General features: G+C 30.8%; 1 protein-coding gene and 2 long non-coding RNA genes across 3 annotated transcripts in view; 2 read left to right on the forward strand and 1 right to left on the reverse strand.

Moving 5' to 3' along the window:
• Positions 1-28: 28 nt before the first annotated feature.
• On the forward strand, positions 29-2,533 carry LOC115877469. Its single transcript, XR_004049355.1, has 3 exons — positions 29-76; positions 722-810; positions 1,694-2,533. It is a non-coding gene; the product is annotated as an uncharacterized LOC115877469 (long non-coding RNA).
• A 7,665-nt stretch (positions 2,534-10,198) lies between these two features.
• Positions 10,199-11,323, reverse strand: LOC115877470. The gene is made up of 4 exons (XR_004049356.1): positions 10,813-11,323; positions 10,654-10,740; positions 10,361-10,479; positions 10,199-10,291 (listed from the first exon to the last, which is right to left on the reverse strand). It is a non-coding gene; the product is annotated as an uncharacterized LOC115877470 (long non-coding RNA).
• A 2,055-nt stretch (positions 11,324-13,378) lies between these two features.
• LOC115877471 (myosin-VIIa) overlaps positions 13,379-24,553 on the forward strand; it is a 123,333-nt gene continuing 112,158 nt past the window's right edge. Inside the window, exon 1 of the mRNA XM_030893625.1 lies at positions 13,379-13,542. The gene's annotated coding sequence lies outside the window, so the exon portion shown is untranslated. The remainder of the gene's footprint in view (positions 13,543-24,553) is intronic.

Genomic DNA, 24,553 nt, shown 5'->3' on the forward strand with positions numbered 1-24,553 from the left:
ATAAAGGTCTTTTAGCGCATCTTCAAAAGCAGCATGGAGTTATGATATCATTCTACTCGATTTTCTCCTATTTCAGGTAAATGTAGCAACAGTATCTTTGGTACAGTAACAATCAATGACTAAAGAATATAAGGACATGTAACGCCCCTGTACGGGCTGTAGTAGAATTTGTGACGTTAGACGCCATTCGTTTGATGCCAAACAGTGAGTCATCATCCAGTCACCAGCGACAATTTTAGCGATTTTTAATAGTTTGTTGTGTGTAGTGAACTTTGTATAAACTTTGTTACAATGGTGAATTGTGTAGCTTTCAAGTGTAAAAGCCACAGCGACAAGAAAGAGCCAGGAGTTACGTTTCATAGGTAAATAAACAGTCCACTCCAACTTTTTAGCGTTTTCTTATTGAATTCGATAATTATTCTTCAATTTCAATTAACATCTATATGTACTTGATATGTGCTATACGTCGATACTAGTTTTGTATCTTTTGTTAACATTTTAGTACGTTTTTTTCGTAATTAGTTAGGATGATACACCATAGGCGTAGTCAAAACAATTATCAAAAAATATAAATATTGCTTCAAACAGCTAGGTTAAGAAAAATATGTGCCACGGCACTGTTTGATGCCAGCGTCACAATTTGCTGTCGGGTGTTATTTGTCCTTGGATTCTTTAGTCATTGGTAACAATACAAATTCTATGATTAATTTTATATTTTAAGATTTTTAGATTTATATTGACCAATATCAAAATTCCAATGATGTGAATTATGTGTAAAATAGAGGAAAGATACTTAATGGAGATTGCGAAGTAAGGTATTATCATTGTGATCGGATCATAATATTATCATTCATATACATTAAAAACATAAATTCATAATCATTTATTAATATTCTTATTTGATGGTTTTAAATCTATGAATATTATATCTGAATTATCATGTCATTACATCCAAGCAGTTTAATTTTTTATTTATTTGCAAGCAACAACATATTCATTTTATCATTTCTGACTTATGTATTAAATTACTCTAAATTTTGGTAAAATTTAGTAAAGAGGTAACATTAAATAACTACTTACGCAATCCACTTTAATTTATACAGAGTCTTATAGCAGATATCAATGCGACAAAGGTAATAATATTTAAACATTCAACAGTTTATCTGGTGTGGTTATAATTATTTATTATTTTATGGTTATAATTTTTGTATCAATTCTAAAACAGATCAAGTTACTGTTGGTTACTGTATTAGAAAAATGTAGGCACATATTTTTTTATGAAAAAATAGTGATAGATTTAATAAGCTTTGTTTTATCTTTCACTCTTTAGGAGGTAAATGGTCTATGTTGTAGAATATATTACAATATTTAATATTCTGTATTTTCATTGTTTTATTTTATGTAATTTATTGTAAGTTGTCAAAATACCGCCAAGAAAATCTTGACAATATGGCGAAGTTTCTAATTTGAATGTATTAAATTTGCATTATGATATGATGCAAAAAATCAAAATGTTTTAACAAGATACTTTTTATTATATTTTTTGTTTTAATACTACAATATTATTATGCTTTGTGGTGTGGAAAACAAATGTTAAGTTATCTTAATATTTGCCATGATGTTTTATTACAAAATATGATTTATAAATCACAGATATATTAATTAAATATAATAGGTATTATATATTTTGTAGATATTTTGGACAATTGGACATGACAAAGAATTAAGAAGCACGGCAATAAAGGTAGAAAAAAATAGGGCTAGAAAAGCATCAGTCTAGTGTTGAGTATATCGGAAGCCCCAAAATTAGATGGATCCAATAATAATGGATATTAAGGACAGAATTTGTCTGTTTATTTTTTTTTAAATCATGTACCTATAATTTAAATTTTGAAAACAGAATGTACTGTGTCCTAGGCTAGGTTTAGGGGAGTTTCATCTTATTAAATTACCTTTTCTTTTCAAATGTAACCATCTACAGTGTTTTATTTGTGTCTAATTCAATTGATAATGAATTAGAGCTGTTATTAGAGCTGTCTAAATCTATAATAAGATATGTTGCCATGAAATAAAAACACATCTCTCAAAAAAAGTTCTTTTGGCATTGGGTCAATATAGTATTAAAATTTTAATATTTTTATTCTATCTTGTGCGTTCCATTCCATGAGCAACATTTTTCAAAATAATGTTTATTTCATAGTTGGCATGAAAAAGGTAACTGTTTTTTTTATATGTAAGTGAATTTCATCGCTCATCATTTCCAAGCCAACTCTGACTCCGTTTTTTATCATACGTACTTAATTCACAAGAATTTGATGATTAAATACATATATCTTAATAAAGTAATTATAAATATATTTATTCAGATATCATTTTAGACCTACATACTTATATTATTATGGTAAAAAATATTAGCTTATTTCTTATTTATTTATTTATTATTAAATTATAGTATTTTCATTTTCATCTTTACATACAAGTGTCTATTTCTGTATTTTATTCTCATTCAAACCAATAAATTTATTTTAACAGATTTTATTGTTTTGTTTTAAATTAATAGGTAGGTAATGGTAATAATAAAATTATATTTAAAATTTCTATTTTAATAATGACAAAGCAGAAAAAATAAAGTTTATAAAAAAAGTAAAACAAAAATAAAACTTTATAAAGAAAATTAGGTAATTACCGAAAATTAAATTATAATATTAAAAAGGGAGATTTTGTGGCCTATAAAAAAGGATTTATTTATTATCTAATTTCAAAATAATACACATGCACAATTTGGCAACATCAACAGAAATTTGCTTACTGCGCATGCGTAGAACTCGGATGGAAGTCTCCCGATAGACACTTAATACATGAAAAATACCTAGACAAGGAAAGAGAGGGGACAGGTAACACGGCAGCTGAAAGTGAGACAAGTTGTCACCACTCGAAATTCTCCAATGGCGTAGCATCAGAAATTAGCTTGTACCTAGACGGTAAAATATTTATTAAAACGTAAACTAATATATCGTTCATTTTTGAGTAATACATATACAATTTTGTATTTTATAGTCTCACCTTTATAATATTAGAATATCTAAGTCGATAATGCAAAATTTATTTAACAGTCACAGTGGACTGATTATCAAGACAATTATTTATTTATTAACGTGTGTATAATGTATAATTAAGTTAAAAAATAATGTAATAACATATATTTTAAACGTGTATATACATATATACTGTATGATCGAAAAAAACGGCGTCTTGTTTGTTTGGAAATGACAATTTCACAACTGAATATTAAAAATTACATTATTAATTGAATATTGAATCCGTAAGCAAGTGTGGAGAGAATTGGCTAGATTCATTATTATACCGTTTAATCGAAAAAAAACACGACGTCCAGTTGGCTTGTAAATTACGATCGATTACATTCCCCATATAATTCTACATATAAAATTACATAAAAACTATACAAAATGACATCGAAAAAAGACGGCGTCAGCGATGGCTATGAAATGAAGATCGCTGTCATTTTATATGTAAAATTATATGGGGAATGTCGTCGATCGTCATTTACAAGCCAACTGGACGTCGTTTTTTTTTTCGACCATACGGTATAATAATGAATCTAGCTTACCCTTCACACTTGCGTACGGATTCAATGAATAATGTAATTTTTAATATTTGTTACCTTCAATCATAAGAATATCCTATTTTTAAGAATATCCGAATTTATTCACAAAAAAATAAAACAATTATAGAAGCTTTGTGTTATTTTATTTATTTTTAAATTTTTATTAATTACTCACTGAAACTATTATTATACACTTAAATTAGCAAATTTTTTGAAAGAATATTTAAAAAAATATATGTATGTAGTAACAAGTAGCCCACCACAAGTTTGTCCACCCCCAACAAATCTTGGCAGGTAAATTTAAGTTTTATATAACTATACATATTAGGGTTCCCAACCGTCCCGGTTTGACCGGGATTAACCAGGAATCAGAAAGTTTGTCCCGGCGAAAATTTTGCCTTGGCCGGGACCAAAAAAACCACATTTACATATAATATATTTGAATTTCTAATATTTAATGTTTTGTTTCAATTATTTAAAAACTTAAAAATAATACCTGTGAAATGTAATTCCAGCCACTTTTTTCTCGCTTCGACCTTTGCAGCCACACTCTGAACATCTCACCATGGCTGAGAAACTTAAATGGAAATAACAGTTCATTAAAAATAGTTTTTCCTCCAAGATGCAGAGGCGCAAAATATTAAAACTGTCAATATTAACAATGCAAATGTCAATATCTGACAATAATAAAATTTGATTTTTAAGTGTCACTCAGAGACGCTTTTGTTGTGATTTTACGGTTTGATTTGTCGAATTATTGTAAAATTAAATTCCTTCAGATTTTTTGCCAGTATTCTGTTTTAGACAATGTTTTTTAAAAATGGTGGGACAATTTGTGTTTTGTAATAACTCTTAATTATTTTTTATCATGGAGTTTAATTGTTGTACACCTGGTTTCCGAAGGATACAATGGTAAGTAAATTAAACATATCTACTTACAGTTATAGATTTTTTAAATTAGTACTGCTAATAAATGCTACTTGCAGAGCAGTTATTTAATTTTTTTACGGTGCATGTAAGGAATTAAGGACGCGCGTTTTTTTTTATGATCAGCAGATAATTACATCTGATTTAATTTGTTTTGATTATTTCAGGTCCCAAACGGAAACAAACTGGGAATCTTGCCTACACCAAAATTATATACCTAGCCGTTTCCAATTCACTTCAAAGGGAGGAAAATTATGTAAAACTGCCTGCTATTTGCTGAAAACCACCAAAGATTAAATTATAACTGTAACAACTTAATATATACTATTTCTAGTATTTTTAATATATTTTTTAATTAATATCCGACATATAAGAACACTTTGTATGCTTTTAATTCAGTTGATTTATCGTGTATAATATGTTCAACCTAATTAAAAGCACACAAAGTGTTCTTACATGTATGTCTAAATTTATTTTAAATTAACTAAAACAGCCCCCCTTCTCCGCACCCCTCTCTTCTATTAGTATTTCTTCCTCCGTCTACTAGAGGCGCCCTTGTATAATAAAATTGAAATGTATTATAAGTTGCCTATCTATTTAATAGTATAAGCACAGATAACACATAATCCAGATGGCCATTGCTTACGGAACAGCATGTTTTCGATGAGACAGTTCCCTATTAATGACACAGAGGGCGCCTATAGCCAAATCTAATAATATTTTTAAAACGAACGAATTTCGAGCCACACCACGGCCACGCGATGTGAAGCGACGTAGCCGGTTGTTCATATTTATAAGCAAATTCCCGGTCAAACCCAGGGAAAATGTATATTCGGACTTTAATACTATACAATTGGATATGAAAATACTAGTCGCAGTGGATGTTTGAAAGTCAGAATTTCTAGATGAATATATATGCTATTTATAGCCATGAAATTTATAATTTAGATTTTATTTTTATTATTTGTCTCTTAATATTCATTAGCTGAAAATAAGGGTAAAGGTTATCTATATAGTAATAAATAAAATTTGGCACATAGGTTCCTTAAGTGATGTAAATGAGCACTAAGAAGGGATTTTTTGAAAATTCGACCACTAAGGGGGTGAAATTAGGGATGAAAAGCTGCATAAAAATTTGTTAAAATCTGGTTTAAGAGTATGAAATTTTTCACAAGTGCTCCTTGACTGACGTAATTGAACACTAAGGGGCAATTTTTGGAAATTCGCTCGTTAAGGGGGTGATATGGGGGGTACTTTTGTATACAAAAAAAGCATGTCCTAGGACTACGAAATTTTGCACAGAGGTGCCTTAAGTAGCGTAACTTAACAGTTCGATTATACAAAGCGATTTTAGGAAATTCTTCTACTAAGGGGTGAAACTGGGGGTGAAATTTTGCATATTTTTTTAAAATTAGTCCGAGGAGTTTGAAATTTGGAAATTGTTAATTAAGCGACGAAAGTGAGTACTCAGAAACGAATTTTGGACATTCATCCCCTAAGAAATAAGGGATGAAAATTGGTATAAAAATTTGTCAAAATCGGTTTTAGAAGTATGAAATTCTGCGTAGACGTTCCTTATGTAACTTAATTTAGCACTAAGAGGCAATTTTAGGAAATTTTCCCTCTAAGGGGGTGAAATGAAGGGTGAACGTTCTGAAAAAAAATCTGTCCTAGAAGTATGAAAATTTGCACAGAGGTTCATCAAGTGATGAAAGTTATACTCAGAAGCGAATTTTGGGCATTCATCCCTTAAGAAATAAGGGATGAAAATATGTACAAAAATTTGTTAAAATCGGTTTTAGAAGTATAAAATTGTTCGCAGACGTTCCTTATATAAGGTAATTTAGCACTAAGAAGCAATTTTTCGAAATTTTCCCTCTAAGGGGGTGAAATGAGGGGTGAACTTTCTGAAAAAAATCTGTCCTAGAAGTATGAAAATTTGCACAGAGGTTCCTCAAGTGATGAAAGTGAGTACTCAGAAGCGAATTTTAGGCATTCGCCCCATAAGAATTAAGGGATGAAAATTGTACAAAAATTCATTAAAATCGGTTTTGGAAGTATGAAATTTTGCGCAGACGTTCCTTATGTAACGTAATTTAGCACTCAGGAACAATTTTTGGAAATTCGCCCTCTAACGGGGTGAAATGAGGTGTGGACGTTCTGAAAAAAAATTGCTTGTTATTACTAAATTACGTTACATAAGGAACAAACAGAATTTCATACTTCTAAACCCGATTTTAACAAATGTTTGTACAAATTTTCATCCCTTATTTCACTCTCTTAAGAGATGAATGTCCAAAATCCACCTGTACAAAATTCCACACTCGTAGGACTGTTAGTTTTAACTAACAATTTATTAAAGTGCAACTATATAAAAATTATACAGGGTGGCGCCTCTCATATGACTCGGAGGCTCCAAGGAGAACGACCAATTCGTATTGAAATGAAATTTTGTGATCATATGTAAGTTAATTCTGCGTACGTTTTAAAAATATAGAGAGTTCTACAGGGTGTCCCCAAAAAAAGTTACACATCAAATTTGTATTTTTTTGTAAGGGAATACCCCCTTTATTAATTAATTTTTAGATTCTAAGAGAAAAATAAAGGTGTGTTTTATTAGGGAAGTATATGACTGAAATGTAAGGTTTTAGACTTACTTAAGATTTTGAAGAACAATTTTTAAATTTCAAGAAAAACTACCTAAATTGGAATTTACTCTATTGCACTTTAAATCAAATTAAAACCTGACCCATAAAGTTATACAGGGTGGGGCAAAATTAATGCTGAACATTGGTATAACCTGTATAACTCCTTTAATACCCACCCTGTATAACTCCTTTAGTTTAATTGAATCACCCAGAATATTATTCCGATATTCAATGGGAAATTCATGTCACTTCCAAATACTATTAAGGTTGCCGGCCTACCCCTCAAACAAAGATTTTCCTAGATATTTTCATTTCTATGATTTAGTGTGAATAGATCTTTATTATTTGATAAAATCTAGGGTGGCTGTGATATGTCTGACGTTACTTCAACATAGCTGTCAAATTAGTTCAACTTTAGCAACTAGTTATTATTTTGTGTCAGTTCGTCAGTTGAAACAAAAAAAAATAAGAAATTTTCCGAAAATAGAAACTTATCCTACATCAGAAAGAATTGATATGATTCTACTTTTAGATTCAAATTTTTTGTTATATAATTATACATTTATATCTAATTTTAATTCTGTGATAATTAATATATGTTTTAAACGTATGTTTTATTACAGTATTTTATACTACATCCTTTAATTTTTGATAAATTAACACAGCCACCTAGATTTTTTTTCAAATAATAAAGATCTACTGACGCAAAATCATAAAAATGAAAGTATCTAGGAAAATCTTTGTTAGAGGGGTAGGCAACCTTAATAATATTTTGAAGATATATGAATTCCCCATTGAACACGGAAATAATATACTGGGTGTTCCATTTAAAATAAAGGAGTAACTTGCTTTTCAAAGTGATAAATGTTCAATATAAGTTTTGTCCCACCCTGTATAACTTTTTCCTGTCACATTTTAATTTGGTTTAACATATTATGGTTATTGTAACTAAATATCAGGCTATACAGGATAAATTACAATATAGATAGCTGTTATTGAAATTTAAATTTTATTCTTCATTTTCACAAAATGTGAAATATGTCAAAATCCTTACATTCTAGGCACATGCTTCTTTAATAAAACACACCTTTATTTTTTTCCTGGAATCAAAAATCAATTAATATATAGGGTATTCCATTACAAAAAACAACTTTAATGTATAACTTTTGGGGGACACCCTGTATAACTATATATTTTTATAAAATGCTTTCAATTAATCTATATATGCTTCATTTCAAGCCCACTCCCACGCCGTTTTTTTTCGATCGTATGGTATATTCAATAATTGCATTACTTATAATTTATAACAGTTTATGTTCACTGATTCATTTATAATTTATATCCACTTAATTACTTGATTTATCCATCATAAACTTTGCATAGATAAAGAAATAACGATGGACAATTCTTAATGTGTTAAATTATACCGTATGATCCAAAAAAAAGGCGTCCGATTGGCTTGGAAATGATGGTCGATGACATTCCCCATATAATTTTACATATCAAATGACAGCGATCTTCATTTCATAGCCATCGCTGACGCCGTTTTTTTTTCGATCATACGGTATATGGTAAAAGCCATCGATCACCATTTCTAAGGTAACTTAACGCCGTATTTTTACATACAAAATGTGCAAAAAATTCTATATGAATGAACTCACCACAATTTTCTATCCACTTTGTACATAAATTAGGATCTCTTGACGCAGGAAACTTAAACATATGTACACCTGATTTCCGAGAAATCCCACAATTATAAAATTGGCACTTATTACCAGACATTTTAATAATAATTTTATTATCACTAATCACACACAGTTATAATCAAAGACAGTCAAAGGTAAATTACCCGCCTTTTTAAAATATCCGTTAAAAACAAAAAGACAGTAACGACATATCTAAATCTTCTATCTTTTGTCGCATATGGTTCGTTCCTTTATTATTCCGTGATAAGGGAAGGAATAGAGATTTTCTATGATAAGTGGTAAAGCTAGGTTTTCATATGTACAAATTTGAAAAACTTTCCAGGAAATTCGGTCATATTATTTTCATTAATAAATTGTTTATCATAAATAAATTTATTAAAAAAAATTTTTGAACGAATATTCAAATTCTAAACGTTTCAATTAACAAAAAAAATTGGCCAAGTGCGAGGTCGGACTCTGCGCACGAAGGGTTCATTATCATTGAATGTACCATTACACATTATCTATACAACATCAGACATTATATTATTGTAAACTTTTTTTCCGATTTAGCTGAAATTTTGAATGCGCTTGTAAGTAATTTAAAAAAAATGAAGAAACACATTGCTAAAAATTGTATTAATCAATAATAAATAAGTAAAAATAAATATGTAAAAATAAAAAAAAAGATTAAGAAACAGTCACCTTGCCTACGATTCGAACCTGCCTCACTACGTCTCACCGCCTTCAAATCCTAACGCCTTTAACCACACGGCCACTCGAGGACTTGAATATTCTTTGTAAAATTCTTACTTAAACGATAATGTTTAGTGAAAGTACTTTTTTATTTATAAACATTTATTTAATTCTGTTTTTAGTATTTGTTCTTATAGCGGCAACATAGATACATTAATTATCTGTAAAATTTTCAACTGTCTAGCTATAAAGTTAGTTAATAAGAATTAATAGGTGTAGCATATTTCAACATTATTCACTGGTTTTAAAAGATCAAAAAATATGCATGTGTGTTTATAGTATAAATGAATTGCTCCTTACGTTAGTTCTTATTGATATAATAGCAAAAAAGTATAAAGTATAAGCGCAATTTTATTAAAAATATGTTATTCTAAGTTAGAATAACATAGAGTTAAAAAAATATGTGTTACAATTTCTAACACATATATTTTTTTAACTGTAATGTTCTAAATTAATTGTTCAAAATATAATTGTTATTTTTTTCCTAGGAAAGATAAAACTTCATTAATTTTCATAAATAAATTTATTTCTATTAAATTTTATAGAGCAACATGTACTACAGTTTTATTTCACATTTTGTAATACTGCTTCGGTGCGGTGCCCCATTGCTATCTGTGAGTTCATTCAAATTATGAAAAATCACTACTGATCTAGAAAATAAAATGTACCTAAGTACCATAATATTATAATCAAAAATGACTAATTTTGTAAATTATTACCTATAATGGTTAGATGAGATGCATGTAAACTTCTTTAGGCTGGTTTCTTAAAGTTAGGTGATTAATTATCTTCGCATCGTCATAGGCTCTAATCAATTGTAAATTATTCTTCAATCAACCTGAAATATGTAATATTATTTACTTTATATCTATGAAAAATTATCATTTTCTTTATGAAAATTTTGAGTTTAAATTTAAATGTGATTAGAATAAATATACGTCACTAATTAACATTTTATCACAGGTAATATTCTATATTACTTTATGTTTACTTTTGTGAAAATATTACTTACCTATAATATTTAAACGAGTTCCTGAATGTACAATTTTACTTGTTTATCGCGATGCCGAGTTCTGAATCTTGTATTGGTTGTCTAAAACTGTTTGATTTTGCTTAGTTATATTGTATCCTATATTTTATTAAACAAACTCAAAATAATGTTTATAATTACCTTCATCAGCCTTTATACCATTAAAAGTCATTATTATCAGTTATTATTATGTAGTATGTAGTTATTTCTTTGAGTTATTTGTTGTTGTTTGTTTTCAAAGATCATTTTTGAGGTTAATATCATATGAAACTTTTCGTAATTAGGCAACTGGTAAATGACGTGTGACGATAAATTAATAAAATAATAATGTACGTATTAAGTTAAATATTTATATATTAATTTAACATCCGGTATTACCTAACATCCATATCTATTTCATGTTTATAAATTACATAATTTTTAATTTTATATATTCATAATGAAATGAAATATATTTCGATATAACGTTTGGCAACCACGCAACTGAAGTGCAAGCGACATCTGTGCAAGAGAAGCAAAACCTCCCAAAAAAGTTAGAAAAGGAATCTAAAAATTTCAGATTATTCAAACGTCACTCCAATATTTTTCCAAATTGGAGTGAAATTGGGGTGACAATTTTTAACACGTAAGGAGCCATCTGGATTATGTGTTATCTGTGGTATAAGTCTTTTATCTATGCATCTCACCATACTAAACAACACAGTTTATAAATTTAAAACAAAAGAGTTGTCACAAAAAACATAAAAATTCGCTCGGTGTCACCTCGAAATCTTGTCACCAAAGTATGGCCGCCGATCGAATTTTGGCCTCACTATCCGATCACGGAAGAATATGCGTGTTACCGATCCCCTCTCTTTCCTTGTCTAAGAAAAATACAAACATTGCTGACGTTTTCAAAATAAGTGAGGTTAAAAAGACTAATGAAATTATCTGTTTAACTATAGACTATTGTAGTACGAGAGCTAGCAACGTCGGGAAAACAAGTTAATTTTAAGACGTCTGGTTCTTTGATATATCTTTTATTATGCTCTCTGGAACAGCATGCGGCCCATCTGGCTGCCGATACCCGTTGCGTTTACTACTGCGCATCCAAAGAAGATCCTCTATTTTTTACTTTGCGCTTTAAATTCTAGTATTGAATAAAAATCGAGCAAGTCTCCATTAGCTCGGCGCGTAGAGCTTTCGCCTATGACGCGAAGGTCAGTGGTTCGATACCGGCTGGGGTGCAACTTTTTTTTTTTTTCATTTATATTCTGATAGTAAAGTATTAAATATTTGCTTTTTTATCACCAAAACGGATGGCGCTTATGGGTTTATGATCCGTAGTGGGTATAAGTAGAATTTGATTTTTTTTGTTTTGAAATTTTCATTTGTTTTGAAGGATTATTGTGGTAATTAATTATTAGACAAGGACAAGACCCGTGGACAAGACCATGACAAATGACAAATGACAAGACTAAAAATGCATTAATGGAACAGGGTTGTCGGATGCACGTCGGATGATATTTTGGCGATTCCCTAATTATTGCTTGAAATTTTCCTCTAATTTTACCACACATCATTGTTTTATGTGCCGTGATTTTACCGTCTCATAAATTAACAATTAACCTTAATATCTTGAAATTCTTGAATAATATCCATAGTCAAAGACATAAGTTTGCGTTCGTTAGTTAGATCTTTTTGTAAGTGAAATTATCACTATAATTTGTGTGAAAATATTTCTTCTAAAATACAACTCTTTAAATTTCTTTCCGCATCTTTGGTTTTCTTCATATTGATTTTCTCTAGATCAAAGGAAATTTGTCTAGACCTGGCAACTGCGTTATGGAATTTGACTTCCAATAATTTCATTGTCGCCAGGCCAAAAAATCGAAAATCTCCAAATATCTGCCTAAAATGCTGTCACATTTAATAAAAAATCACCAAATTTTAACAGTTTTTCAACTTTACCAGCATGATAGAATCTTTGACCAGCATGTACCCAAATAGTACGTAATTTTAAATACGTAAATTTAAACGTATTTGCATGTACCTCTTATAACCAGAGATATAGAGATGTCTATATCTCTGGCTGTAAAATACTGTTTATAACATAATTATTATAACAAAGTGAGTTTTTGAATGTCGAATAAAAATGTGCTTTTATAATTTATTAGTTTATTGAATCAAAAATTCATTTTTTTTTTGTTTTATGATCAAAAATCAAAAGTGATGGTAGAACAACTATAATGGTAGATGATGGAAGATTACAGTCAGATAAATAATTTTTATGAGAAATGACTTATCTCTATTATCACTATTATCTATAGAAAATAGATTATTGTTTAATGTTACAGCCCGCTTTATTATAAATATTTTTATAGGGAAATTGGAACAATTTCCGTTGCACCCAAAGGTTGCACCATATCGTTGCACGTCGTCAATGACAACATGAACAACATGCCTCGTCTTACGGAGTTTGCTGGTGGTCGTATTATGATGGGCAACGGCAGTTATTTTAATTTCCTTTTTATAGTTATATTATAAAACTGACTGACGGATACACAGCTATATTAATAATTTTGGGTATACCTAATTTTGAAACTATTTTGGTTTAATAATTTGTTATGTAAATTTCGTCTTGTTAGGCAACCAAACAAACCCTAAGTCACCGGCTGATTTGTACCTGCCCGTCGACGTCGCTGCCGTCGTCCAAAACGCGCAGGTAATTAGAGGTAACAGCACTTGATTTTTGTGTGACTGGTGCGGTGAACCGACGTGACTGACCTGCAATAAAAAGTGTAGTGTCACAAGCCGATTTTCGTGTGTATACAGTTTAATTGAAACAATGTGCAGGATCGATTAAAACGGATGCCTCTCATTTCATTCTAGGTGAGTCCTCTGTTATTATTTGTTGGATGGGAAAAGCAGGAAAAATTTGTTATAAATCCGCCTATATTACACGTAGCTGATGGGTTGGTTTGGTGTTAACTTTTACCAGTTTCCCGTGAAGTAAAAACCCGTGTTGGTAGTTCGTTAATGAAACAGCAATTATTTTTATCGATAACAAACGGTTTGTTTCAAAGTTCGAACGTTTGTCAGTGAACTAATTGGAAAACAAGTGTGTGAAAACAGGTCAAAATGGAAAAACGTATGTGCTGGCCTTGTGTTTACATAAGTTGCATTTATGACCGGTATTGAATTTTTTCTACAATAATTTCTTGTTATAAAATCATACATTTTATCATCTTGAGTACTGTGCACCTGTAATGCACATGTTTACCTTTTTTTATTGACCCTCGGCCCTTATTTTGAATATCCTTCGAGATGGGATAAAGTAAATATTTGTATTTGCACTTCTGAGTTTTGATAGTAATCTAACTTATCTTAATCCACCTTACACAGAGTCAACAGAATAAAAGGCGAGATTATGTGATCCATTATGAAACAACTCGTTTAATCTGTCGTAATATTCCATACTAATGTAGGTAATTGTTTTTTTTTATATCTGATCTTTCTTTTTCCGGCGGCAAATATAACTAGGTATACTTTTTATGCAAATCTCGAAAAATAATAAACTAACCGCCAATTGAATAGCGTGTCCCGCTTGGTAGATTATAATGATTTTTAACGCTATTTGTGTTAGTTTATATTTATATTGGATTTGGGATATTCGTTGAAGGATTTTGAAAATTCCAAAGTGTCCAAGGTTTGTTGTCACATCGGTCGTTCAAGTCTAAACAAAGCTTAATTTTCAGTTTACGACTCTTTCAATTTTTAGTATGTAATTAGGGTCAAGCGGTGTAAAAATGAAACATTGTTCAAAACTTTTAGTTTTTTTTTCTTAGTTACAACCATTTAAACACAAAAGTATTTGTTCGTTCGTTCATTTCAAACATGATCGAAAAATGAATGCTTAGAAAAATAGTAGAAAAACATCGTACCACTGCTTGGGGAATTTTGAAGAAACATAATTTTATGTCATTTAAATACACACAACCAAACTTATATGGAATCATCTATTATTTTTCATAATTTTTGAGATGTATGAAAATTTTGTGTTTATGAATAAAACTCAGTCCTTACCAATGACTTTTAATAAAAAGTAATCCATATAGCAATAAAAAAAATAATGAGCTCCCAAAATAAACAAAATGGTATTTTGTTGGTTTCTGAAACGAAATTAAGATTTAAATTTTTAATAGTCAAAAAGCAAAAACAAAAAGAAAATTGATAATTTTAATATTCCCTGTAAACCCTGTCCCTGTTGCCACCTCTAGCCCTTATGCAAGCATGCTTCTTATTAAATTATTAACGTTGTTTTTTTTGGGGTATGTTTTCCCATTCTGCTAATGCTGCATCAATAAGCTGTGCAAGATTTCCTGGATTGTTTCGACGAGCTCTAACCCTTCTTTTGAGCTAGTCCCACAAGTGTTCGATAGGGTTTAGATCTGGTGAACATGCAAGGCCAGTCCAAAACTATGACACCTTCCGTTTTAAGACATTCTCTAGGCACTCTGCTGGTATAGGGAGGTGCACTATCGTACAAGAAGTTAAAATTATCTCCAATTGCTGCTCTCTAAAAACTAACGATTGGTTCTAGCACCAAATCAACATATCTCCGACCCGTTAAAGTTTGTTGAAGTGGTAACAATGGAGTTTTTGCTCCCAGTATAATACCTCCCAAGAACATTATATAGTTCCTCCTTTATATCTTGATACAGATTTGGAAGCCTGAAGTCTCGCTCGTCTTCCTGGAGCTCTGAGAACCCGAATTTGATGGTTATCTGATCTTAGGCCAATTCTGGTCTCATCCGAAAAAAGAACATTTTGCCAATTCTCATTTGTCCAGTTTTCATGTTGAAGGCATCAATTTAGCCGGTCAATTTTATTTTGCCGAGATAACTGTGATGGGATCCGTAACTCTCTCCTACTGTAAAACCCTCGAGCACAAAGCCTTTTTCTTATGGTTTCAACTGAAACGTTCACATTGTAGCTGCCGCAAGTTGTCTTTGTAGCTCTGGATGAGAAACATTGGGATTTATTCTAGCAATTTGGCACACAAGGCGGTCTTGTTGTTCAGTTGTAACTCTTTGACGACTTTGTCTGGGCCTATCCTTGTGTGTTCCTAATTCTAAGTATCTTGCATATGTTTTCGATACAACACCCTGGGTAACGCCTACTATCTTTGTTATATACGTTTCTTTGGAGCATTCCAGAGTTGACTGAGAGCAATAATTCTCCCCCTCTATACTCTGTACATCTGTTAATCCAACATAAGGCATTTTTTTGGATCGAATGAAAACTACCGGACAATCGTGATTTTACTACTGAACAAAAAATTCAAAAGAAAATAAATCGCAGCAGTCGTTTATTATCATGTTTATTTACAACAAAAAGTCTTAACTTAAAGTTCTATACCAATTTTTATCCTTGCAAGAAATTTAGTCAGAAATAAAGAGTAATTCCATATAAGCTTGGTTATGTAAGGCTTATGTGTATTCCAAATGCTAAAAATTATTGGTCGGGGATTTTTGGGGGCTGTAAAACCTCAGACTAGTAATTTGGCTGAGTGTGAAACAAGATCTTTTGAGGATATTATTGAAATTTATATTGACATCTTCTACCGGCATTATTCTAATATAACTAATTAAATGTCCAAGACAATAATGTTTAAACTTTCTCCGAAGCTAGACAGTAAATAAAGATATTTTAGGTTAAATAATTACTTGTTCTAACAGCAGATGTTGCAGTGTATACAGATAACACATAACGGTCTCGAAAATAGAAAAGGTGTTTTTGAATTATTGTTCTAAAATAAATACAAAAAAAACACACAAAATAACAGAAATTTGCTTGAAGGATTGTTCTAAGAAATGGTAGTGGTTTTTAAATCAACATATCTGAGAAAAAATACAAGAAGCTCAGTAAATATTTGTTCATTTTCACTTTGCTGTGCTGTTTTAGCTTGAGAAAATATTGAACATACCACTTGCCTACTGATCAAGTTAATATACAGAGTGCCCCAAAAAGAATTCTTTGCAAAGATTTATTTAGTATTTAATTAATTTAGAATATAGCTTACTTTTACATTCTAAGCCTTTTTCTAAAGCTGTTAAATAGATTAATTATTACATAATTAAATACTGATAAACGTCTTTGAATCACAGCAAATTCAGTACCTGTTGGTCATATTCGTTTGTTCTTCAGTCTATTGTTATACAGGGTGGCTCGAATTCGACGCTCATCATTGAGATTTCGGAAACCGTAAGAGATACAGGATCGGTTAAATGGTGGCAAATTTGCACAATTTGATGCTCAATAAAACGCCGTATTGCATTTTTATTTTTTATTTTTTTTTGCATAAAATATTCGGTGATGGAATTTTCTGTGCGAAACGTCGGCAAATATCAAAGTGACTATATACAGGGTGTTACAAATTCGAGGTACGAGCATTGGTATCTCGGTAACCGTAATAGATACGAACATGGTTAAATTATGGCAAAGTTGCGTATTGAGATGTTCACCAAGATGAAATCAAGAAAGTTTTAAAAATTTTAAGGATTGCAGAGTTTTTTAGAAAAAACGGACTTTTTTGAAAGTCAATTTTATTTTTTCCTGTCGTTAGTTTTTAGAAAATCAAAAAACTAATTGCATATTCTCATAGCCACTTTATTAGAGCTATCTGATAGTATTTTAGATTTTTAAATTAATTGATAATTTGTAAGATACAGAAGCCAACTTAATTTTTTTAAATACGGACCTGCATTTTTTATTTCAGATTTTGAAAGAACTCGGTCTCCTGAGTACAATGATATGCCACACTTTATACTTTTTTTTGTTTTGGGTATGAGTACAATGATGTGCCACACTTTATACTTTTCTTTGTTTTGGCTTGAAATTATTTACAATAATTTCAAGTCCGACTCTGGTTTCTTAAATTATTTAATCTGATTATATTCATCGCAACAATATTGATCAGCACTAATTAACATTGAATATGGAAAATCGAGCCAATTGGAAGATTCAAATTAATAATATCCAGGTCAGAAATTTAAAGATACTATTTCTAACTTTTTTATTGTGAATTTGAAATCTCAGTGTACGATCTAATAATAGGCATAATATTAATCGTTGTTATTATAAATAAATCAACTTCTACACACTAGTTTCTAATGTTCTGCATGTTCGAAAGGGTTACCACCCTCCCTATTGAACAAATTTATTTTTGGTTCAATTTTATTTATAGCGCTTTGAACTTTCTTCTTATACTTCTGAATGCATTTTGTAGTCTTTATTGTAAATGTTGAGATGAATTGATTTCACTTTTAGAAATGACGTCAAGTAATGTAGCTACTTGGCGATAGGTCCAGAAACTCTCAATATTGTAACGATGAATAGAATAAATATTAAAAAAAACAGGACCGAACTTGAAATTAGTTTAAATAAATTGTGTTCAAATGTCAAAACAAAAAAAAATATTAAGTGTGGCATATCATTGTACTCAGAAGACCGAGTTCTTTCAAAATCTGAAATAAAAAATGCAGGTCCGCATTTAAAAAGAATAAGTTGGTCTCTGTATCTCACAAATTATCAGCTAATTTGAAAATCTAAAAATACTATCAGATAGCCCTAATAAAGTGGCTATGAGAATCTATAATTAGTTTTTTGATTTTCTAAAAAGTAACGACAGGAAAAAAATAAATAGATATTCAAATAAATCAGTTTTTTCCAAAAAACTCAGCAATCCCTGAAATTTTTTCAGTTTTTTGATGGCATCTTGGTGAACATCCCAAAGCGCAACTTTACCCCAATTTAACCATGTTCGTATCTATTACGGTTACCGAGATACCAATGATGAGCGTCGAATTCGAGCCACCCTGTAAACATGCTAGAAGTCTCGATAGTTTTTTTTTAAATGAAGTTTCAATGGAGTTCAGAGCCAGACTTGTTACAGAACATATGTAAAATAAGCGAATATCTAGATATCGTAAGAAAATGATTGTAAGTTGGCGGGCTGGTAATGAATAGGCTGTGGTTTGAGTCACGTTTGAAACCCAGAGAAATAAGTATACCTAGGGTTTCCATGTCTGGGGTTTCTGCATATGCCAAAAAATTACTGATATAGAGTGTATCGAAAAGCAGATAACTAACACAAGTTTAAAAAAACTTCAACATCAGAATAATATTTTTATTTTATAAATAAATAGATAGTAATATAAATAAGTAGATTTAATTTATTAGAAATTATAATAAAATTTAAGTTTATTTAATATTAAATATATTTTTTGATCGCCCTGTATAGATCGGTCCAAATTTCTGTACAGCTACTTAACATACACGCTATATCAATGTATTGTGGGTCTATGCAAAATGTACAATGCCTTTTGTACCATTTAGGACCAATTGTATGACTATTGTTTACAATCCCGCAATTCTGCGGATCCGCGGGATTGATTGCTTTAATCCCGTTGGTTTGCGGGATTGAGATTTTGGTGCGGGATTGCATTCCCTATCTGGGGTGGTCCCATCGAAATTTGAAAAAATGTTTATAGATTTACGTATTTCCTATGCAAATACCTGACATGAACATGTATATGATAAAATAATTATATATCTTATGCAATTTATATACATTAATATGAAACTTAATTTAAACGTTTCGATTGATTGGTGCAAATTTTTGATATAAAACAATTCTTTCTGAGAGTATTTTGATTAAAATATCGCTGACTTAATAATAAGTAGTAAGTAGTTAAATGATTTTAACTGCAACTGTTATGCAACTTAATTGCTATAATTTTAGATTATTTCGAGATTAAAATAGAATCATATCGATTTAAGGATTTTAGAAACGATTGACATTTAAATCTAAAATAATTTGTTAAATAGAAACCTTGATGTATGTATGTGTTTGAACAGTTTTAAAATTACATATAATGAAATCTTACAATTTCTGTAGTTTAGTTGATTCTAAATACTATATTTTTTATGATTTTTTTACTCTTTCATCTTAATAAGATTAAAATAACCGGCGTGAAGATAGCCACGGTTTTTCATCCACGGTTTCTGATAAATCCCAACCATAGTAAACATATGGCAACAACGCTTTTTAGTCTGATTTGAGCCACATCCACGGTTCTCTGTACCGAAACGCCTCAATTAAAATATATCTATAGCCACACTTTTCTGTTGTTACAAATATTATTAAATATTTAGAATGTCGAGTTTATATTTATATGCTCGTATAATGAACAATTATTTATGAATGAGATTAATTTAACTTTAAAAATCCTCTTTAGAAATTGAGTTCTATATAGTTCTTCGCAAAAATCGCCGGTAATTTATTAAAGGTTGAGACACGACGTAACCTTTTGGAAAAGATGTATAAACGACTAGGGTACGTTACCCCATATCCAAAACCTTTGCCGGACCGTAGGAAAAGGGCCAGAGTCAAAAAACCGCTGTTTCTCTTGAAAATTAACAGAAAAAAATTTGTTGCTCATTTATTAAGGGTTGTGCCACCACCACACCAAGTGGAAATGACATGTAGGCGAGTAGGGTATACCTACTACCCAATACTCAAAACCATTTGCCGGTCCGTAGGAAAAGGGCCAGATTCATAAAACCGATATTTTACATAAAATTAGACAGAAAAAAAATCGCCACTAATTTGTTAAGGGTTGTGCCGCAACGAGACCATCTGGAAACGATGTACAGATGACAAGGGTACCTACGGACCGGCAATTGGTTTTGAGTATGGGATAGTATACTCTGGTTTCCTATATATCATTTCCACTTGGTGTGGTGGCGGCACAACCCTTAATAAATGAGCTACATTTTTTTTTTCTGTTAATTTTTAGGATAATCAGCGGTTTTTTGTACTTGGCGCTTTTCCTACGGACCGGCAAGTGGCTTTGAATACGGGGTGGTATACCCTTGTCATCTGTACATCGTTTCCAGATGGTCTCGTTGCGGCACAACCCTTAAGAAATTGATGGCGATTTTCAGTCTAATTTTAGTTAAAATATCGGTTTTTTGAATCTGGCCCTTTCCCTAAAGACCGGCAAATGGTTTTGAGTATAGGGTAGTGTACCCTAGTCGCCTATACATCTTTTCCAAAGGGTCTCGCTGTGGCACAACCTTTAATAAATTAGTATCGAATTTTGCTAAGAACTAGATAGAATTTAAATTTTTAAGAGGATTTTTAAAGTTAAATCTATATCTCTCATAAATAATTGTTCATTATATAAAAATATAAACTCGACCATTTCTATTAACTTAATATATAGTTCTTCTAAATCTTTAATAATATTTGTAACAACAGAAAAGTGTGGCTATAGATATATTTTAATTGAGGCGTTTCGACACAGAGAACCGTGGATGTGGCTGAAATCGGACGAAAAGCGTCGTTGCCATATGTTTACTATGGTTGGGATTTATCTGAAACCGTGGATGGAAAACCGTGGCTATCTTCACGCCGGTATTAAAACATAACTTCGTAAACCAGAAGATATAGATTTCATTGTAGACTAGCGTGTACCAGCGACTTCGTTCGCGTCGAATTAATCATTTGTAATGGTGATGATAAAGCAAAGCAAGAATTTCCATTAATATACAAACTGGATAAAATTTTCTCACATTTATGTCAGCATGAGAAAAAACAATATGGCGATATTATTATATAACTTGGTAATATTTGAGGGGTAGTTTCATCTCGTTGGAATTTGACTTTCGAAAAATCCGTTTGCCAAAAATAAGCTTTTTACGTCAAGCAGTTTAAGCAGAATCGTGGTTAATCAGTTACCCAACTTTTCGGAACACCCTGTATGATTTTTTAAAAAAAATCAAAATATGTAAAAAACAAAATAAATTATGCGTGTCCAAGCGTTTTCCCGAAAGACTAACCGTTTTTTAAATAACAAATATTGTGATATTTGAGAGGCGTTTTCACCCTCTTGGAATTTGGGATTCGAGAAACCCCCCCTTATCGAACCTCTACACCCCAAAGTCAATTCGTTTGCCAAAAATCAGCTTTAAATGCCAAGCGCTTTAAGCAGGATCGTAATTAATCAATGACCAGCTTTTTCGAAACACCTTGTATACATTTTTAAAAAATCTTAAAATATGTAAAAAAACAAAATAAAATATACGCGTTTAAGCGTTTTTTCGGAAACTTGACCGTTTTTTAAATAAAAATTATTGTAATATTTGACGGGTGGTTTCACCCCCTTGGAACTGAAATTTCGAAAAATCCTTTCTTATTGAACCTGTATGCCAAAATTGAGCTTCTTACGTTGTTCAGTCGCTTAAGGATTTTATATATTAGTATAGATTTTTACCAATCACTCCTATTCAGTGAAATGCATGCCTTGTCATGTGTAAATCAGAAATGTTCATCTTCACGGATGAATTGATGATGAACGGATGAACCTATGAACCTTCACGGATGAACCTATGATTGAAAGAAAGGCGTCAAGTGCTTGGAAACGACGATCACGTATATAGGATGACAGCGATGGCCATTTCCAAGCCCACTCTGACGCCGTTTTTTTTCCGATCGTATGGTATATTATGTATAGGTATAAGGAATGTTTTTTTTTCATCCAGCCTTCAAAACTGTTTTAAGCATAGACTTAAAATAAAATATAGACTGAGCATCTCATTCATAAATAGCTGGAACATGCGGTCAGACACTGTCTTGTTATTGTTGTGTTATTGTTTTAGGTTATAACGAGTGCGACACGAGTGATAGATAGGTTGTCTCTGTCGTAACGGTCGTTCCCTGACGACTCTGCCGAGAAACACAACACTGTCTTTCGTTTCTCAAGTACACCTGAACTCTCCGTATCATAGCCGGGTAATTTTTTTATTTTAATGAAGCTATAATTAAATTAAAAATATATCGTATTTAAACTTTTTTATATTTTATTAAGATTTTTTAAATAAAAGTTTAGAAAAAACAATTTAGAGTCCAAAAAGGATAAAAATAATAAAATACACGTTATAGAAGAAATTTTATCATCGAAATTAGGTAATTTTTGAAATTAATAATAAATTATTAATTTTAGTCAAACATTTACAACCCCTAATATTAATCAAAACAGGATCTATTCCACAGATATAATAGAATCGGCAACAGGGAGAGAAAAAAAATATGATTGTTGTAATTTTTTTTCTGGTTAAGTGATGTCTTATTATGTAAATTAGAGCAAACATAAATCTGTTCCATTAAAGCAAGGAAGGTGATAGGAAGTGGATAAAATAAAAACTACATTTATAACTCGGTACTGTCTTTATTATACCGGGTGCGTCTCAAAAGTGGCTCATCCCCATAATTTTTTTATATTTTCAAATAAAAAAAACAAGATTTAGTATGTTAGTATATGAAATAAATTAGGATTGATTGACGCATTCAATTGTTTTTGGTCACTTCCTGTTTCACCGGAAATGACTATAACTTTTAATTTTTAAACGGCACCCTCGGTAATTTCTACTTTATTCGATAGAAAATGACACTCTGAATAGAATGACATATCATATGTCAACTTTTGACATTTTCGCATATGGTTTAATTGTAATTGTAACACGCGGTTCATAACGACAATTTGACTCGAAATACCAAGTGTGTGGTATCAATATATTCATAAAAAATGTTTTTCAAATATGCTAATGAGTCACCCTTGTTCCATTTGAAAAATTGACATATGTATGATTAAAAATACGATTTGTACATCTTTTAAACGGCCTAGACAAGACACGAAACCTATTAGACGATCAAAACTATTTTTTCCAAGGCTCCTTGATTAAAACTTAGTGGATTGAAAAAACTGGATTGAAATTTAAAATAGGATATGTTTTTAAGCGACAATGTCAAAAGTTGATATATGATATGTCATTCTATTCAGAGTGTCATTTTTATCGAATAAAGTAGCAATATACCGAGGGTGCCTTTAAAAATCAAAAGATGTAATCATTTCGGTGAAACAGGAAGAGACCAAAAACAATTGAATACGTCAATAAATCTAATTTATGTCATAGTAACTAACATACAAATCTGTTTTTTCATCTGAAAAAAAAAAAAAGTTATAGGGTTGAGCCACTTTTGAGACGACCCGGTATATTAAAAAAATATTGTTTCATAATGTAATATCATTTTAAAATTCTTGTATGTTATTTTAGATTCTGAAGATAATTTTAGAATAAACCGGAATATATTTTTTAATAAAAACATTATTAATTATTAACAGGGTTATAATTATGATTTTGTTACAATGTAAGTAAGTAAATAATGTAATGTAAAAGAAAAATTCAGATTTTACATTTTACTAAAATATTATCTAAATAAGCGCCTTTCTACAACAACGCCACTGACTGCCAATGGGTAAATTGAGAGTTGCCTACCGGTCAAAAGTCGTTTCAAGACTTAAATGGATATTTAAGTCAAATTTCTTTGCAAATTTGGCACTGGCGAACCATATTTTATAGTTTTTGAACAGAAAAAGTCAATAAAATAAACACTTAAAGACTACAAGCTAAGAAAATGCGTTAATACAGCGGGGAGATAGCGGCAACAAAGCTTTACCGCACACGTGCGACACGTACTACAAGGTAATAAATGAATGAATAGGCCCCTCGCCTCTAATCGGTGTTGTCATATTGTAAAAGAACTTATCCTTATTAAACAGTATCCGACTTATAATTTAGTAGTATAAGGACTATTTAATACATCTATGGAATATTAAAACCTACTTTATTAAACTGTAGTATTAATATCTCAATATATGTGTATAACAAGAAAAAAAATATTGATAATATTAAAGACGTGACAACATAGGCTGGATGAGGAAGGCTCGGTCGACTGTACCCAGAAGTAAACATGTGTACAAAAAAGGTTGTTTGT

This window comes from Sitophilus oryzae, unplaced genomic scaffold (assembly GCF_002938485.1).
Source record: "Sitophilus oryzae breed Bouriz unplaced genomic scaffold, Soryzae_2.0 scaffold_1494_pilon_pilon, whole genome shotgun sequence".
NCBI lineage: Eukaryota > Metazoa > Arthropoda > Insecta > Coleoptera > Curculionidae > Sitophilus > Sitophilus oryzae.